This window comes from Rhineura floridana, chromosome 3 (genome assembly GCF_030035675.1).
Source record: "Rhineura floridana isolate rRhiFlo1 chromosome 3, rRhiFlo1.hap2, whole genome shotgun sequence".
In the NCBI taxonomy this organism is placed as follows: domain Eukaryota; kingdom Metazoa; phylum Chordata; class Lepidosauria; order Squamata; family Rhineuridae; genus Rhineura; species Rhineura floridana.
The window spans coordinates 204,525,364-204,544,911 of record NC_084482.1 but is presented as its reverse complement, the minus strand read 5'-3'; the positions used below and the strand labels follow the sequence as shown (position 1 = coordinate 204,544,911).

The 19,548-nt window shown below is 42.1% G+C and overlaps 1 protein-coding gene across 8 annotated transcripts in view; it reads left to right on the top strand.

The window, feature by feature from the left end:
• Nucleotides 1-420: 420 nt before the first annotated feature.
• LOC133381234 (zinc finger protein 91-like) overlaps nucleotides 421-19,548 on the top strand; it is a 29,585-nt gene continuing 10,457 nt past the window's right edge. For 3 of the 8 annotated variants that reach the window (XM_061620049.1, XM_061620044.1, XM_061620045.1), the window contains exon 1: nucleotides 421-568. The gene's annotated coding sequence lies outside the window, so the exon portion shown is untranslated. The other 5 variants (XM_061620051.1, XM_061620048.1, XM_061620043.1 and 2 more) reach the window with 2 other exon arrangements.

Sequence of the window (19,548 nt, the reverse complement as noted above, 5' to 3'; positions counted from 1 at the left end):
GTCCTGGCCCAGAGCAGATTTTGGGGTGTGTACCCCCAGTTACTTATGATTTATGATTTTATGACATCATTATGTATTTATGATAATATCGGAATCCTGATGATTTTGATTGTATAAATTTATTGTCGGGCTTGACGGGGAGAGTCTCTTGATTACAGCGATATATCATACAGGGTTCCCCATTATTTATTTTGGGGTTCAGGGGCATTTTAAATTTGGCTTGACGTTGCTGTAGCTGTCAACTTTTCTTCTTTGTTAGTGACTGAAATTTCACACAAATAAGGAACTGGGAACCAGGAACTAGGAACCAACTTCAGCGTCGTGAGGTGTCTAAGCTTGGAGCTCTTCTGTTTTCTAGCCACTAGATGGAGGTCTATCCTTTGGGTTGTCTGAGAGGCCTGCGTGCCTGTGTTTACAGTCTTTGTCTCTGTATCAGTATGGAGCTCCCTTTTTACAATGAATTCTGTTAGCGTTGTTAGCAACGAATTTGCTTCAGCCACAAATTTGGCGATTTGTGTGAGTGATTGAGACACCATCTGACACCAATCATCCTTTATTGTTGCTGCTTGTAAGTTGAATAGTTCAGATTCTTTTGTCTTCTCTGTATACGTTGCAATAAGTTGCGGGCTGATTTTAGACTCCTCATAGCAGCCTGAGGATTCTAATGGTGGCATTGAGCCCTCTTCGTCTACTACTGACGTAGTGTCATTCATATACCACGACAATTCCTGGGAAGCTCCCTGTCCCTCTGCTACCTCGATTTCTTGTGCTAAATTCAAAAAGCTGTTGTTCTCTTCATTGCTTGGAAGCCATATTGGTAAGTTATTTACATCCCAATCAGTGGCTAAATTTTCATGAATCAAATTTTCTTGCGACTCTGCCTTATCTTTTGTCTTGGTTACATTCTCATTCGGCTGGTAGTAGTAAGTGATTTTAGCTTGCTTTCCTCCAGGAATCATTTGCACATCCTCATTACCCGGTATAATGCCTAAGTCTTTGCATTTCTGTCTGGTGAGGACCATATTGTTGGGTATATGATTTAACCCAGTCAGGTGCAAGGATTGTCGTCTTTTAATTAGTCCGACTCTGGTGCATTTAAAATGTTAAAAACTTTAATAATTCTACTTGTTTTCGGTTACTATTATCTATTTGTCGTAGCTTTCAAAGTACAAGGTCTCCTTATCTTGTTTATTTTACGGTCAGAGCATTCTACTTCTGCCAAGTATCTCTCGGCTTTCATGTATCGGGTAATTTTGAGGGTGATAACAGAGTAGTAAAATAAAAAGATATAAAAATGATACCGGTGACAGATATAGTAACTCTTATCCTGTTATCCTTTCCTTTGTAAATTTACTTTGAGCTACGGAACAGCGGTTTTCACTGTACTCACTTTCTCACGGCCATCTTGGATCCGACAGTGTCACCTCTTCCAATAATAATAAGTTGTTATTATTATTGTGTTGCTGTATTCTGCATTTTGTTTGTAAACTGTTGTAGCGTATTGTAGAAAATTTCTACAGTACGGTAGCGAGGTCCATTATGTATTTCAACTAGAAATACGTAATGGAACTCGCCGCAAGAACACATCAATGGAAATATGTTATAGATGCATCTATTATTAACAACAATTTTAACAATCACAGAAATTTTAACTGTAGAGTAAATAAAAGGTATCATTATTTATTGAACTTGCATTATGCATATATATTATTTGAGACTGCAGCTTAAATATATTTACTACCTAGTATTTTTATACTAATTTTATACAATGAAAGTAGTAGTAGTAGTAGTAATTTATTACAGTCTTAGACCAATAATACAATTACGAAACATACATACATAAAAGACAATTAAAACATTATTAAAATAAAGGGTTAAAATTTATATAATATAATAAAATCGCAAACTGTAATTACCATATACAAAGGCCATATGAATATGGAACAAAATATCTGATATTTAGTATATTATACTCCATTACTGTTAAAGAACAACTATTCAGATTTCATCCCTTTTAGGAGGACATGGTTAAATTTTTCCTAATAGAAATCAATGTAGCACAAAATTTTGCTACAGATTGAGTGATGTTTGCAGATTTGTCAGCAAGGAGGTATTTAACATAAAAATTCTCACTTCTTCCTGGTAGAGAGGTAATTAAAGACTTAATCAAACTATTTCTGGACTTATGATAAAAGGGACAGTGCAGAAAGACATGGATTAACGTTTCAGGTTTCCCAGCATTACAAGGGCATATTCGATCACTATAAGGTATTCTATTGAATCTGCCCATCAAAAAAGCGTTTGGTAGGCAGTTTAACCTTGCCCACCCAAATGCCTTCCTGTATTTAGGTATGTTTAGGTTAGAAAGGTACGGCATTGGAAACTGGGGGTTGATGTTAAAAATATGTTTCCTAATCAAAGCAAAGTGCTGTTGAAGATCCACATCTTTGATTCTCTGGAGAATTAGTTCTTTGGCTTTTGAGAAGCCCATAACTAGTATAGCCGGGATTGAAAATCCTAAAGATGTTATTTTGTTATTAATCATCAATTCCCATGATGGGTGGAATCGATCCTGCAAGATATAAGGTGCAAGGCCTATAGTACTGAATATCAACTTAAGCCAAGTACTAATTCTAAGGCACCAGATTTGCGCCTCCAGGGAGGATAAACCCGCTTCCATATGCAAAATAAAACTAGGCACACAGGTAGGAACTGCAAAGATTGCTCTGAGAAAAGCATTTTGAACAGCTTCCAGTCGTTCAAAATTCGTACAGGTTGTAACTTGAGAGCCATAGAGTAGTTGAGGGATGATTTTAACTCTAAAAATAGTAATGGCTGGAGTAGGAAGTTGACCCCCTTTGTTATAATAAAAAGATAGTAACGCTTTAGTGGTTCTTTTTGCGTTTAGGATGGCTTACTTCATATGTAACGACCATGAACCGCTAGTTTGAAAAGTCAGCCCTAAATATTTAAATGCTTTAACCTGATCAGTGGTGTGACCGTTGATTCTCCACACATGTCTAACCCTTTTGTTAGAAAAAATCATTATCTTGGTTTTCTCGTAATTTATTGATAAAAATAAAAGAAATGAATGAAAGAAAATACATTATATTTAAATTAAAGGGCATAGGGCCACAGTTTATAAAAAATATTAATTAAATACATACCTTTTATAAAACACATAAAACACAGCAAGCACGAGGTGAAGAGCTGACAAAGCACACTCAAACTGAGGCAGACGCAATGAAAAATATTTGCTGTCTTTGCAATGTATGCAATAGCTCGATACAAAGTTGATTCCGGCTGCACGTCACGACCCCAGGCTGGGATTCCCAGCTAAGCTTCATTGCGCAGTCGCAATAGTAAAGATCCGAGCCTATATAACGTATGCGTCGGCCTCACATAACCCGAATCAGAATTATTTTTTCAGAGTTTTTATTATATTCTTAAATATAAAGTATCCTCGAAAAATGATTTTATTAAAAAAAATTATTAAAATAGTAATGCAACGTAAATTTTAGTTGCATACAGTAATAATATTGGAACTTCTATTATATTTTCAAGCTACTAAAAGGTCATTAACATTTTTAACATATTGTCTAATGTTTAAGGGGGCCCACTTCATCAGGGGCCCACAGGGTCCACTTGCCATCGGGCAAGCTGACAGCCTGGCCAGTCTGCCACTGAGGTCAGAGCATCCCAAACCCTGGGTCCCAGTGATGTTGTGGGGGGGTGGGCCCTAGTGATGTCATTAACCATGGTACATTAAGCATCAACCACAGTTGCTTGGAGCATACAATTCAAATAAAAAAAATTGTCCAATTGGAAATTGATAGAAATCTTAGCTAAAACAGGGTATTCTCATGTCCAGACAAAGTGATGGGGGAATACCTTCTCACCTTCTTAGAGAGCCTGGATAGGGATCATTTAACCTAGCCTACCTGCTTCTGGCAAGAAGGGTTTAAGTGCCCACAGGCGAAGCCAGTCACCAGAAGGCCATTGTAGGAAGAAAGGAGCCTTGTGTTGTGGAGATGTTAAATGAAAGCACTCAAGAGTAAAGATGGATGACCTTGAAGGTTGCAATTCTAAACACACTTTTAGTAAGCCCCATAGAACTTTTTGCTGAGTAGATATGGTTAGGATTGTGCTGTTTGTTGGTAACGCTTGTCTAGCGATTCTTTGCAAAGATATCCATATCAAAGCAGGGTTGGCAACCCACTGCCTTGAATGTCCTGCGCCTGCCTTTTAATGTGCCTGCTCCAAATGTCTTTACAGACTTGACCCTTCACTGCAGAGAGAGGTTTGGGAAATGAGTAACAGAAGATTCTCTCCCCTTTCCTGCCTTGCCCTGTGGGCTTTGATAGCTAACCCAATTCCAATGAGCAATTGATAGAGCGAAAACACACATGGTTTGGTTTACCTTCACAGGCAGTAGATTGGGAACAACAGCCGTTGGAGTGATACTTCCCCGTATGTGAATTTTCTTTTACCACTGTGTAGAAGAAACAAACCGTCATGCAACCAACAAGGTGCATCATCAGTGGGGTTAAGGGGGTTGAGCTGAGCACATGGAACCACTGTTGCTGCTTCTATGGAGGTAGGGAGTGAGGTCAGAGGTAAATAAAATGCAAATAGAAAAACCAAAAACCATTATGATTCCCTAAATGCAATACCATACCAACCACAACAAGATTCCTATGAGTGAGGCAAAAAAACCAGCATCCCACAACCAGACAAGGTTCCTAACCAGAAACCAAAACTAAAAGAATCCTGGCAGCCAGTCAGCCAAGGTCACAGAAATCCCCATGCAGAACAACCTGACCTGGAGGCTGCAGTTAGTGCAGAATGCTATGGCATGATTGCTGACATGAGTTGAGACCCAGTCAGCACATAATACCTATGCTCTGAAATCTGCACTAGTTGCCCATTTGCTATCAGGCCACGTTCAAGGTGTGCTTTCCATGTTATGGGTGCCACACAGTACTTGTTCTGCTCTTGTAAGAAATCGATCGTTTAGTGTGGCCGCACCAGTGCTTTGGAACTCCCTGCCTATTGACATTAGATAGGTGCACTCATTGTACTCTTTTCAGCACCTGCTAAAAGCATTTTCTTTAGGCAAACCTAGCCAGGCATGTAGAAGCTCTTACTTTTTTTATCTGTTTTTAACCCATTGTTGTTTTTATTATTTTGAATGTTTTTAAATACCGGTCTTTAACTGTTTTGCCAATAATTTTATTGATTTAATTCCTTCTGTAAACTGCTTTGAGTTTTTTTTTACAATAAAGTGGTATATAAATGTTACAAATAAAATATGTAAATAAATTTTGGAGTCACTGTGGCCCTTGGGTCTCTTTCCTGTTTTAGGAACAAAATAATCTGCCTTATTCTGACACAGGCCATTTGGTACCATCTAGATCAGTATTGATGACACAGACTAGCATTAGCTCTCCAGGATTCTAGGCAATAGTCTTTTTCAGAGATTGAATTTTGGACCTTTGCATGCAAAGCATGTGCCCCACCACTGAGGTACAGCCCTTCCCATTTAAAAATTATCCTTTTAAATTATTCTTTTTAATTAACTAATGAATGCACAGCATACCACACCATTCATTTAAAGCATGTTCAACACACATTTGAAGCACATAAATCCCACTACAGAATCATGGGAACTGTCGTTCATTACGGGTGGTGGGCCCTATAACTGTGAGGGAGAAACTACATTTCCCAGAATTCTTTGGAGAAGCTATGCGCTTTAAATGTATTGTGTGGATCTGCATTACTTCATAGGCTTTGCCTGCATATAAATTGATTTAATTAATTTTAAAAAATGGAAATCAACCACAACGTTTATTTGATGACCATGGGCTACTCACTGTCTCTCAGCCTAATCTGCCCCTCAGGGTGAACACAACAGAGGGGAACCATGACCACCCCAAGCAAGAAGTGCACACTTAAAATGTAGAGGAAAATAGTAATTTACAACCATAATGTGACATCAGATACATATCGAGACATGATATGAAGAAATCAAGATGTTTATTATTGATACAGCCTGTAAAGATATTTATAGTGCAATCCTATGCATTTTACAAAACTGGTGTGAGGGCCATTATTCAGCTAAAATGGCTACATTCCCTTGTGGGAAACCTTCCACTGACCACATGTCAGTGGTGGGCAGAGCCAGCTAGAGACAAAAAGAAGGGGAGCGACTAATGTGACTCTGATATTTGTACAGATCTTTGTTTCTGTCCCACCCCATCTCTCTGTCCAGTTAAACAACAAGCATTAACATAGTTCAGGGAAGCATTCCAACTAGGCAAAAGCACTTGAGAGTGTGGAACACATTCACACCATATAGATTTACTCCATTATTACTGCACTTTCATCAGTCCTGGCTTCCCCCAGAGAATCCTAGGAAGTGTAGTTTGTGAAGAGTGCTGAGAGCTGTTGAGACTCCTATTCTCCTCACAGAGCTACAACTTGTCAGAGTGGTTTCACAGTCAGTCCTTCTTCCCAGAGAACCTTGGGAACCGTAGTTCTTATGAGGGGAAGAGGGGTCTCCTCACAACCCTCAGTACCCTTCACAAACTACCCTTTCCAGGATTCTTTGGGGGAAACCATTTCTGTTTAAAGTGGGGTAATAGTGGAATAAATCTATGATGTGAACATGGCTCTAGTAAGGGGTAGGACCTGGAGAAAATCCTGTGGGCCACATTTGACTTGTGGGCTAGATGTTCCCCACCCCCATCTTAAAACCAAGGGTTGTATCCTACACTTGTTGTATTCAGAATAGACGCATTGAGTCAATAGACGTAGTAATGTAAATCTATTGATATAAATCAATCTACTCTCCTGAGTATGGCTTATTTGGATATCAAAGAGTTGCTGAGAATTCTTAGAAGACCCCGCATCCCCATCACAGATCGACAATTCCCAGAGTTCCTTAGGAAGAGGGGCTGATTGTTAAACCGGTGGTTCCCAAACCTTTCTCCCCATGGACCACTTGAAAGTTCCTGAGGGTCTTGGGGGACCCCACTAAATGATTTTTCTGCCTGTTGTAGCAATTGCAATGCGCTGTGCTAGATGCTGTATGATTTTTAATTGTATTTTTATTGAATACTTATATTGTATAATAATAATAATAATAATAATAATAATAATTTAATTTTTGTGTCGCCTATCTGGCCAAGGCCACTCTAGGCGACGTACACAATTAAATTCCAGTAAAATACAATTTAAAATACGATGTAAAATACATAGCAATACAATACAGTCGACAATAAAGGATTAAATTACAGCATAAAACAGTATGTAAACAACGGGCGTTCAGTAATAGTGATAAAAGCTTAGCCCACCCCGGAGGTCCCGAAGGCCTGTCCAAAGAGCCAGGTTTTTAATGCTCGGCGGAATGCATCCAGGGAAGGGGCATGTCGAAGATCGAACGGGAGGGAGTTCCAGAGAGTGGGGGCCGCCACTGAAAATGCCCTCTCCCTAGTTCCCACCAACCTAGCTGTTTTCGTTGGTGGTACTGAGAGAAGGCCCTGCGTGGCTGATCTAGTCAGGCGGCTACGTTGGTGGTACTGGAGGTGCTCCCTCAGGTAAACTGGGCCGAAACCGCATCCCATAGGATTCAAATTATAATACAATAAAATGCTCTGCACAAGAGTCTACTGTCAGGACAGAATATGGAGAAATTGATTGGTTCCCAATCAGAAAGGGTGTGAGACGGGTGTATTTTATCACCCTATTTATTTAATCTGTACGCAGAATATATCATACGGAAAGCAGGATTGGACCAAGATGAAGGTGTGAAAATTGGAGGGAGAAATATCAATAATTTAAGATATGCAGACGATACCATACTCTTAGCAGAAACCAGTGATGATTTGAAACGAATGCTGATGAAAGTTAAAGACGAAAGCAGCTGAACGTAAAAAAGACTAAAGTAATAACAGAAGATTTATGCAACTTTATAGTTGACAATGGGGACATTGAACTTGTCAAGGATTATCAATACCTTGGCACAATCATTAACTAAAATGGAGACAATAGTCAAGAAATCAGAAGAAGTCTAGGACTAGGGAGGGCAGCTGTGAGAGAACTAGAAAAGGTCCTCAAATGTAAAGATGTATCACTGAACACTAAAGTCAGGATCATTCAGACCATGGTATTTCTGATCTCTATGTATGGATGTGAAAGTTGGACAGTGAAAAAAGCGGATAAGAGAAAAATCAACTCATTTGAAATGTGGTCCTGGAGAAGAGCTTTGTGGATACCATGGACTGCAAAAAAGACAAATAATTGGGTGTTAGAACAAATTAAACCAGAATCACTAGAAACTCAAATGATGAAACTGAGGTTATCATACTTTGGACACATAATGAGAAGACATGATTCATTAGAAAAGATAATAATGCTTGGACAAACAGAAGGAAGTAGAAAAAGAGGAAGGCCAAACAAGAGGTAGATTGATTCCATAAAGGAAGCCACAGACCTGAACTTACAAGATCTGAACAGGGTGGTTCATGACATGTATATTACCTCTTTCAGTATTAAATAACAACAGCAAAGGACTATTTGTGGTTCTCAGTATCAACATGTCTTGAGAGTTGGAGGCATGGCAGGATTTCTCTGTTGTATTTATTTGTTGATGTATAGCCAAGTGAGCCCCGGAAGCATCAAAAGCGTCCATCTTTTTTAAAGCTGGATGCAAAACTGCGACATATTGTTTAATCAGAAAATTAATGGAGGCTCCACAGGCAGAACTGCCTTTTTTGTTTTTTGCAGGCACAACCTCTTGGCATAGAAATGACCTTAGTGAGTTTTCTGACTCGCTTGTGACAGATCTCCCTTAAAAAAGACACAACCCCCCCACCTCACTCTCAGCGATCTTGCTTGGGGGGAGGTCTTCATCGCTGAGTGGGGCTTGCTTTATGTGGGGATGGGGACCCAAGGGGGGCAGGGCACCCCGGCTTCCTAGGCTGGAGGTGGACTTAAGGAGGCAATCCCATGCTCACAAACAGCGGTTAGACAATGGACATGCAGAGGATTTGACAGTGCTACACTGCTCTTCCCCCAGCACATATACTTGTAAGCGATCCCTACAAAAACCGTGCGATTTACTTCGGACTGATCACAATTTATTTATTTATTTATTTTATTAATTATGCTTTTATACCACCCTTTAGCAATAAGCTCTCAGAGCGGTGTACAGCAGTAAAAACAGGTTAAAATACAAGTGAGTATAAATAAAATGCCCTATAAAACATAAGTGAAAACAAGATTGCAACAAAAAAAATTAAAATTAACATTTAAAATTAACAATTAAAAGAAGCCAGGCTGCCAGCGTGTTTAGGATCCCAGCGGGGTCCTAAACATGTTTTCTCAGAAGTCCCGTCGAACTTATTCCCCAATTGGAATGCTTACATATGCAGGTTTGGGGTTGCATAGATGACACTGAACACACATTCCCCTGACTCTCCACCCCCAACTCGCACCGCACAGCCCGCACCTTTTTGAGGACAGGGAGTGTGTTTATTTTTCAGTTTGTAGAGCAGCCCAGACCATCATGTTGAAACTGACAAAGCTCTGTAAATATCCTTTCACAGCAGTTACAAAATGGAATGAAATCAGTGAAAAGGGAGGGGGTGGGGTGGGAATTATTTCAGCCCACTGTAGATTTTAGTGAGATAAAATCCGTGAAAATGACCAACGTCATTTGGACCGTGCAAAATCAACCAAAACACAAAGCGATCATACCCAAGGATGCATTTCATGTTAGACCAAATGAGAAGACATAAAATACTACACCTTGCATTTTGTATGGTTGGTGAGATATATCCTCAAAGATGATTGCAACCTATGGCCAACCTTGTTTTTTTGTGTGTGTTCGTGTATTGAAACGTTTTTTCCTGTGGAAGTTGGTGTTATTAATGAAGGGTTCTTGTACTGTTTCGCTGTGTTTAAAGTTTACATGATGCATTACTTAGCAAAACAACGAATTCTGGTTATGACTGTATTGGCACAAGTCACTTTCTGGAATGATGTTTTTGAATTGCATTTATTTGCAATAGGTGCAGCAAAACATGGGATTGATTTCTGCACATGTTTATTGGTTGTTTGAAGACAATGTCTTAATCTGAATGTAAGAAATAAAGCGGGCATTCTTTCCAACAATGTTTTAGTCTTAATGCTTAACAAAAATGCACTACATCAATTATTGCAGTAAAGACAGTAACAGAAACACTGAAAAAAAAGAGATGGACATAGTTAAATTACTCCTTTGGTAGTTAACAGATATACCACCAGACAAAAAAGAAATATGGCCTTCATAGCCCCCACCCCCAATAAGGATATAACAGCGACTTTGCGGCATTATAAGAAAAGTAAGAGTGCTAGTGTCTGTATTTCAGCCATGCAAAAGTTTGGCTGTACAATGACAGTACATTGGAAAATACTGGTTATCTGCTATGACAACATGTAAACATCAATGCAATAAAACATTATTTTGTGTGAAAAACCATCGGGGAAGCTTTCTGGAAAACCAGGTGCCAGGGATCGGGGGAGATGGGCTGTGGCCACCCAGTTCCCTGTTGCCAGACATGCTGGCGCCAGTCAGCCACACGCAGCAGGCTCTGCTTCGGAACCTTCAGCGGGTTTTTGTCACTGTTGCCATTTTGGGGAAATGTGCCCTTTCCCTGGCCGCCAGCTTTGCTCAGCTTCTTTTCTGGAAAGGGGGTTATCTTGGTTGACCGCCCAGGTGCTTTGCCCCTCTCCCACTGAGAGAGTGCTCCTGGGCGGCCAAGGGTGCAGGCCCCAGAGGACCCAGCCAGGGGTGTAGTTGCCCAGGGTGTCAGGGGGTATTAGACTGCTTACTTTTTTTGGAGCAGGGTCCGTGTGTCTCCATAGTTCTACAAGGCAATCTGCATGAGAGTGTTAGGCACTGAGATGAACCTCTGACATGGTTTCTTGTCCTTTCCTGCTGATTGAAGCCAATCAGAGTGAAAGGCAGTAAGATAGCCACTGAGAAGATTCTTCTCAGTAGCTAACACATTCCCCTTTCATGTGGATTGTTCTTGCCAAGGGTGCAGGCCCCAGAGGACCCAGCCAGGGGTGTAGTTGCCCAGGGTGTCAGGGGGTATTAGACTGCTTACTTTTTTTGGAGCAGGGTCCGTGTGTCTCCATAGTTCTACAAGGCAATCTGCATGAGAGTGTTAGGCACTGAGATGAACCTCTGACATGGTTTCTTGTCCTTTCCTGCTGATTGAAGCCAATCAGAGTGAAAGGCAGTAAGATAGCCACTGAGAAGATTCTTCTCAGTAGCTAACACATTCCCCTTTCATGTGGATTGTTCTTGCCAGCATCCCTGTACGTGCCCAAAAAAGGAATTATATCATCTGCATACTTTCTTCACACGCAGCTTGCAGCCTTTCGGAGCGGTCTGCTGTTCAGAGATGCATTCGCATGAAGCGGAGGCACCAGGTGTTGCCTTTTTACGCAGCCTGCTAATATGGGGTGGATGGAATAACAAGGTCCTCTTTCAACAAGCCTTTTAAGTTGAGACCTTATTCCACTCTACTTCTGTGTTGGAATTGCTTTTTAATATATTGTTAAACCTTTCCGTTTTGTAAATCGTCCTTAAACCTTTTTTTAAAAGATGTTATTAAAGCTTTTTTTAGAGGAAGGCAATGGTAAACTACCTCTGAGTAACGCTTACCATGAAAACCCTATTCACAGGGTTGCCATAAATCGGAATCGACTTGAAGGCAGTCCATTTCCATTTCCATTTTTTTTTAAAATGTTTTTAAAGATGTTTTGTTTTAATGTATTTGAAAGTCTGTTTTTATAATGTTTTAAAGTGTTGTTGCTTTTTTTGGCCACCCTGGGCTCCTGCTGGGGGGAAGGGCGGGATATAAATCAAATAGTAAATAAATAGATAAAATATGACAATAAATAAATAAACAAACCTCTCCACTTGGGCACCCTTAGGAGCAAATTGAGGGGGGAAATTATATACGACTATAAGCAAAGACACTTGTAGGCTCCCTGGACTGTGAAACTTATTCTGGGCAATGAAGCTACTTTCGAAAAATATCTCTGCTAAGAGCTGTATATTGCAGCTCTTTTGCCTGCGCACTGCCCTGTTGTACACTTTGGGCCTTTTGTGAGAGTGAGAGGAGGTCCCATCCTGCCACCCTCAGAAAAGGGTCTAAGGCAGGAGGAGCTGTGAGAGTTAGCAGCCAGGCCCAGCAGAGGTTGCAGGCACTTTTCATCCCGCCAGGCAGGCGAGCTCCCACTTCTTGCTGCTAGGAATTTGTTGGCCTTTTTTTCTCGACATGAGCATCTGGCCCAGGCCGGATGCTGTTGCCCTGTGCTGGGATAACTTGATAAAGGCCGAGGGCCACTGACACAGCACCGCAGAGCCGCCTCCAAGGGAGTTGTGATCCCGGACTTCATCCTCTCCCCAACAGACCCAAGGCTGGGTCTCTTGTCTTCGTGGTTGCACAGGGCTGGCAGAACGCTGGAGCCTCGACTGGGCAGTTGAGCGCAGCAGGAGGATGCACAGAATAAAAACGTTGACATGCAGAACTGTTTACCATGACATCACATGACAATGCATCACCTCCAACGCCAGGCCCCCTCATTATGCCAAAAAAAGTTGAAAGACCAGCTGTGTGTATATCTAGGAAGTTTATTATGCAGGAAAGGAAAGACACATACAGTCAATTGAGCGAAATAGCTGGAATTGAAGCAAACATAAGTAGAGGAATTATTGGCATAGAAGTGCTTTGCATTTTCCTTGTATCAGAGGGAGAGATGTAAACCGTGGTGGGTATACAGGAAAGAGGAGTGTGTTTACTACTAAGAAGAGTCGTCTCAGAGGCTGCCTGGCCTCCTTGCACTACACCGAGATGCAATCAGCAAAAAAGGGGAAGCATGCTAGAAGACTCTTCCCAGTGGCTAAGACATTTTCCTATTGTTCTTACACCCTTTCTTTGACTATAGCCTCTTCACGCTTGTTCCTTCAGCTGCTGCCCTCCACCTTTCTTGTCACCTAGCAGTAATAGGAGACTGTTTTCATGCATGGTTTTTGTGGTAGGGTGCAAAGGTGGTGAAGAGCGTCCGTCATATGTTCCGGACCAATTTGCTGATAGTGGGTGTGGTCTCTGGCAGATCTGGGAAAACCAAAAGAAATCACATTATTACTGTTGTCTTTCGGCATTGTTGCAACAATATGATACTTTAATATACTGTAGGGATGGCCCACGACAACTAAGGCTGGGAAGGGGGCTTATCCCTTGACACTTTCACATTATCTTCGTTATTCTCTCACATGGCGATCAGAACAACAGACATCCCTTGGAGGCAATCATCGTGAAAGTGGAGTGTGTTTTCCACTGAGAAGAGTTTTCTCAGTGGCTGACTGGCCGCCTTGCACTACAATGAGATCCAATCAGCAAGAAAGGGGGAGCATGGTTGAAGACTCTTCATGGTGGCTCAGACATTTTTCTATCGTTCTTTGATCCTTAGCATCTTCAAACATGTCTCTGAACCCCAAAATCTGCTCTGGCCCAGGACAAATCATACAACGCAGGAAAGGGGAGGGTGTCTTCTTGGAGATGCCAGTGCGTCCAACCTGACCCAGAGCTTCTGCTGGGCACTGGGCACGGAGGAGTGCATCTATGAAAAAACAAAGCGGACAAAAATGTGCAGGAAAACATAAAGAACTGGGGGTGCCCACCCAAACTCTGCTCTGGGCCAAGCCAAATCATACATCCCAGGAAAGGGCAGGGTGTCCTCTAAGAGATGCCACTGCGTCCCGCTGGGCCAGAGCTCATGTTGGTCGCAGCACACGTAGGAGGGTATCTATGCAAAACCAAAGCAGACAAAAACATACAGGGAAAACTAAGTAACTGGGGATCCCAAACCCCAAAATCTGCTCTGGGCCAGGACAAATCATATACCCCAGAAAAGGGGAGGGTGTCCGCTATGAGAAGCCTGTGCAGTCCTGGCCCAGAGCAGATTTTGGGCTGTGCACCCACATTTATTATTATTTTCTGGTTGTTTTTGTCTATTTTGATGTTGCATAGATGCTCCCTTGGGTGCCCTGTGCCCAGCAGAAGCTCTGGGCCAGCTGGAACACAATGGCATCTCGTAGAGCAAACCTTCCTCTTTCCTGGGGTATATGATTTGTCCTGGGCCAGAGCAGATTTTGGGGTGGGCACCCCCAGTTAGTTATTTTTTATGATGTTATGACATCATTATGTATTTATGATAATATCAGAGCCTGAGGGTTTTGATTGCATAAATGTATTGTTATTCTTGACAGGGAGAGTCCTCCGATCACAGGGATATGTCATACAGGGAACCCCACCATATATTTTGGGGTCCAGACACATGTTCAGTTTTGCTTGAAGCTGCTGTAGGTGTCAACTTTTCTTCTTTTTTAGTGTTTTGAACTTTACAGCAAATAAGGAACTGGGAACTAGGAACCAACTGCAGCGTCGTAAGTGAAAGGTGGCATCAACCAAAGCAGGCTTTTTTCTCCACCCCCCATCCCATCCCATCCCCTCCCCTCCCCTCCCATCCCGGGTAAGCGAGGGGACTGTGGATGGCATGTTGCTTCCATTGCAACTCCCACCCTGCCTGGCCGGGGATTTCTTTTGGCTCACGCCCGTTTGCTCGCTTACCCTCCGCTAGTTCCCTCGCTCGTCCTCCATTACAGGAACTGAAACTTGAACCAAATTCAAATTTCCCGCTCTTGCGTACAAGCCCCTGCGTTAGTGTGCGTTGGTGCGGGGGGGGGGGAGGGGGCGGGAGAACACAAATTATAATCTGTGGACCAATTGGCTCTTAGGGGCGGAGTTAGAGGTTGGACTTTGGGAAAACCCGGAAATGTGTTGGATGTGTGGTTGCAAAACCAGCCGTTTTTTTAACATTTGAAAACAGCGAAAACAGAGAATAAACAGGCGAAGTGTGGACTATCCAATCACATGGCGATTAGGGAAAATGAGGATTATCCAGGTGAGTTTGGACAGGCCCCAAGTCTGTTCGGAGACTTCCTTTTGGAGTTCCTCACAATCCCTATTTGTTTTAATTAGGGTTGCCAGGTCGGAGCCATCCAAAAACCTGAGAAAATGGGGGCAGGCCCTAGTGACGTCATGGGGCGGGCCCTAGTGATGTCATGGGGCGGGCCCTAGTGATATCATTAAGCACGATACATTGTATCAACCACAGTTGCTTGGAGCATGCCATTCAAAAAAAATTCTCTGGAGATTAAAATAGAAATCTTACCTAAAATAGGGTGTAAAATAAGGTCATTCTTTCTCACAAGCTTAGGGTGATGCAAAATGGAAATGGACTGCCTTCAAGTTGATCCCAGATAGGGTCTTCATGGTAAGCAGTATTCAGACAGAGGTGGTTTACTATTGCCTTCCTCTGAGTCTGACAGGCAGTGACTGGCCCAAGGTCACCCAGTGAGCTTCATGGCTGTGTGGGGATTTGAACCCTGGTCTCCCAAGTCACAGTTCAACACCTTTAGGGAACATTTAATCTAGCTTCCTTGCTTCTGGCAAGAAGGGTTTACGTGCCCTCAGGCCAGGCCATTATTGGAAGAAAGGAGCCTAGTGTTGCAGAGATGTTAGATGGGAGCACAGATGGATGCTCCTGAAGGCAGCAATTATAAACATGCTTATTAAGGAACTAAGCCCCATAGAACTCAACAGGACTTACTTCTGAGTAGATAGTTTGGATTGTGCTGTTAGTAATGCTTGACTAGGGATCCTCTGCAAAGACATCCATATCCAAGCAGGGTTGACAACCCCCTGCCTGGAATGCCCTGCCCTTATCTTTTAATGTGGCTGCTCCAAACTTCTTTACAGATTTGACCCTTCACTCCAGAAAGAGGTCTGAGAAATGTGTAAGAGAAAGAAGATTCTCTACCCTTTCTGTCTACTCTGTGGGGTGCTATAAACTCACTTGGACAGCCAATCCAATTCCAGTGAGTAATAATTGACAGAGAAAAAACACCCATGGTTTGGGTCTACCTTCACAGGCAGCAGCTTGGGAACAACAACTGCAGCCACACTTTCAAATATGTGAATTCTCTTTTACCATTAGTGGGCAAAAAACAAACCATCATGGAACCAACAAGGCACATCATCAATGGGTTTTAGGGGTTTAGTTGACCACATGGAACCACTGTTGTTGCTTCTATGGATGTAAGGGAGGAGGGTCAAAGGTACATGAAATGCAAACAGAAAATGAAAAAAGACAGTGATGCTTCCCTAAATGCAATACCATACCAACCACAGCAACACATACCAAAGGGTCAGCGTAACCCTTCAACTTCTAGGTAGAACTCTTACTAGGACATTAGGGACATTTCTTGGGAGGTGCAGTTCTGATGCCTTCTAGTTTACTTGCTTCTGGCAAGAAGGGTTTACGTGCCCTCAGACTTGGCCATTATTGGAAGAAAGGAGTTTAGTGTTGCAGAGATGTTAGATGGGAGCACAGATAGATGCCCCTGAAGGCAGCAACTGTAAACATGCTTATTAAGGAACTAAGCCCCATAGAACTCAATAGGACTTACTTCTGAGTAGATACGGTTGCAGCCATGTTAAGGACAAGGGAGGACATTCTAGGCAAAACAGACAAATAATTGGGTGTCCGAACAAATTAAACCAGAACTATCACTAGAAGCTAAAATGATGAAACTGAGGTTATCATACTTTGGACACATCATGAGAAGACACGATTCACTAGAAAAGACAATAATGCTGGGAAAAACAGAAGGGAGTACAAAAAGAGGAAGGCCAAACAAGAGATGGATTGATTCCATAAAGGAAGCCACAGACCTGAACTTACAAGATCTGAACTAAATAGGACTTACTTCTGAGTAGATACGGTTGCAGCCATATTAAGGACAAGGGAGGGCATTCTAGGCAAGCAGTTGGCAATCACAATTATACAATTATACAATTACCTCTAGTATTAAGGTAAAGGTAAAAATGTGACAGAAATAAAACCAATAGCACCAGGTTACAAACAATTTTTTTATTAACAAACACTATCTTTAAGAGAACAAAGGCAGGTTACATCACCAATCAATCTGCTAATCATAATCCAATTGCTAGTCCCAACTAGAGTAGAGACCCACTGAAGCAATGAAATTGCAGCTGGTTTTAGACATTTATCTCTCTTACAAAAGAGAAGTGGATGACATCCAAGGGATGTTTTCAACCATTATAAACATTATAAACAGTATTACTCTTTATAAAAGAAAAACAGAAAGAATGAACAAGGTGCTTTCACTGTAGGAACTGGTGTTAAATAACTAAACAGGCTGAGTTTAGAATTTGTACTTCTCATTTGAAACACAAGCTTTAAGCAACCTTTGTTCTTCCTTCACATATTTAAAAAACTCAGCACAGTTCATGCCAAAGTTTAATTTGACACAAAGCTCTGCTTTAACAAGGGAAGGTAACATACGGTTCCTGTTGTCAGTCCATACATTGCCCATTAGTGAAAACGCTCTCTCCACGAAAGCATTGCTTACTGGGATGGCAAACACTGCACTGACAACCTTCACCAGAATTCTTGATCTGATGCTCTTTAGCAACTGCACCCATTTCTCATCCAGAGGAAGATCAGGTGTTCTGACCTCAGGCACAAACTTTTTAACCAGGCAAAGTTCATCAAAAAGTCCATCAACAGCCGAAGCTCTCTGGGAGGTTTACAGTAACTAAAAACATTAAAAACAAATATACAAATTTAAAACACATCTTTTAAAAACAATTTAAAACACAATTTAAAAAATTTAAAACAATTTATAAGCAAAAGTTATTATTAGACAAAAATTACTAAAGAAATTGAATATGGTTTATCAACAATGAGCATTTGACAGCTTTTATAGTAGTGTCAGTCTCACAATTAACCAGTATAGTGGTCTAAACAAGTCTACCTTCTGAGACTTTTGGAACTACATCATGCAAGAGACAAAAGTAGGGCACATACATTGACCATGGTGGGGGATGCTGAAGTTGAACTCAACATTACTTTTCATTTAACATGGATTCCACCTAGTTTGGAGTATGGTGAAACTCAGTGGGATCACATGGCAGGTAAGTAAACTGACTCCTTCCTTCCCTGGTCAATGAACAAATTGTTCAAGAAGCAGTGTATCATCATGTTTTGGGATGTTTTATTACAATGCCCAATACTAAGGTTGTAACCATATGTAACAACTACTTTTGAATAAAAGTGGAGAGGATTGAGGTGTATGTCATCCTATGTGCTAGCCTGCAGACTTAAAGATGTACTTTTAACTCGCCAACAATTAACTTTAGACCAGAAAAAGATCGTTCAATTTACTTTTTTATGGTTAAAGTATGTAGAAACCGCAATTAAAAAATAAGAAAAAAAGGGGTGGGGGAATGTTGCCAAAGCCATATTGCTCTAATAAAATTATGGCTCTATAAAAATGCAGCTTTCAAACAGGCCAGTTTCTTTCTGTTTTGATAATATTGAACATCTGACAGCTGGTAGTACACATGCTGTCATCATTCAGGGTTTGCAGACAGCAACAGATAACAGAAAGCTTTTTTTAAAAAAAAGAAGGGGAGAAGAAAACACAGACTATAGACTGTCTTGCAAAGTTTAATACATGAATTCAGATATGAAGCTAAAGTGGGGAATTCTACAGCCAGATTTAAATCTAACCTGGCAAGAAATAATTAAGTCCCTGGAGGATGGAAGCACTTCAAAACACACAGTAACACAAAGAGGAGAGAAGAACACAGGAGTCCTGCAGAAACAAATCCTTTCTGCCCTTAACTCTACTCTTCTTATGGCCCATGTATTTGTATGGAGGCGGCCCCGAGCTAACAAATCCCCAATTTTAGTTTAAGGCAAGGGTCAAGCACAGTAATACCCCAAGAAACATGCTTTCACCACCACGGCTCAGCCCAGAAATGAAGAAGTAAAGACAGTATCGCCGAGCATGTGCAAAGTTATTTCAATAAACAGCGCTTCAAGCACCTGAGATTAAGTTAAAGAGTTGCAGGTGCGAGAGTGTGACATCCAAACAGGCCCTCAAAGCCTTTCAGCATGCTTCCTTAACAGATGTACCAGAAGTGGGCCGGTCAGCCTACCTCCGAACCGGCTAGACTAAGGAGGAGGAGCCGGCCCAGCCTGCCCTCCACAGCTCCTGCTGAGGCTGAGCCTGCAGGCCTCCGTGTCGGCCCTGTCTCGGCAGCGGTTGCTAGGAGACGGGCGTCGCGGTTTGTCAGCCTCAGCAGGAGCCGTGGAGGGCTCCTTTTTAGCCCCGGAGCCGGTTCCTCTGCTCCGGAAAGGACGGCCGCTGGCTTCACCCCTCCTGCTGTGGGCACCCCTGGGCGGCAGCGGCTGCGATGGGCCCCCCCAGCAGCGCCAACAGCAGGACTAAGGAGGAGGAGCCACCCCGGCCTGCCCTCCACGGCTCCTGCGCTGAGGCTGCCAGGCAGGCCGCAAGCTGCATGGGATGGGCCCCGGCCCCCGTCTTGGCCGGGG